The sequence below is a fragment of the Elephantulus edwardii genome, unplaced genomic scaffold, assembly GCF_000299155.1.
Source record: "Elephantulus edwardii isolate Elephantulus edwardi_28Jun2011 unplaced genomic scaffold, EleEdw1.0 scaffold00049, whole genome shotgun sequence".
Lineage (NCBI taxonomy): Eukaryota > Metazoa > Chordata > Mammalia > Macroscelidea > Macroscelididae > Elephantulus > Elephantulus edwardii.
This window is the reverse complement of record NW_006399799.1, coordinates 2952576-2953142: the sequence shown is the minus strand read 5'-3', so window position 1 is coordinate 2953142 and position 567 is coordinate 2952576.

Here is a 567-nt window from a genome sequence, read left to right as displayed (position 1 = left end):
AATGGTATACCAATTGACATATTTCAGCTAACAGATGCTGCCCTGGATGTGCTCACCAAGTTGTGCCAAGAAATCTGGAGAACAATCACTTGGTCAACTGACTTGAAGAGATATATATTTGCTCCCATTCCAAAGAAGGATGACCCAACAGAGTATGGAAACTATAGAACAATCTCATTGATTTCATATGCAAGCAAGATTCTACAGAAGATTATCCAAGAATGAGTGGAACAGCACATCAGCAGAGAACTGCCAGAAGTCCAGGCTGAATTTAGAAGGGGTCATGGTACCAGGGATATTAGAGCTGATATTAGATGGTCTTAGCCAAAAGCAGGGAATACCAGAGGCATGTGTATCTGTGTTTCATTGATTTTGCAAAGGCATATGACTGTGTGGATCATAACAAACTGTGGCTGACTCTGAGAAGAATGGAAATCCCAGAACACTTTATCATGCTAATGCACAACCTATACTTGGACCAAGAGGCAGTTGTCAGAACAGAAAAAGGGAACACTGCATGGTTCACAATTGGGAAGGGCGTGCGCCAGGGATGCATCCTATCTCCAT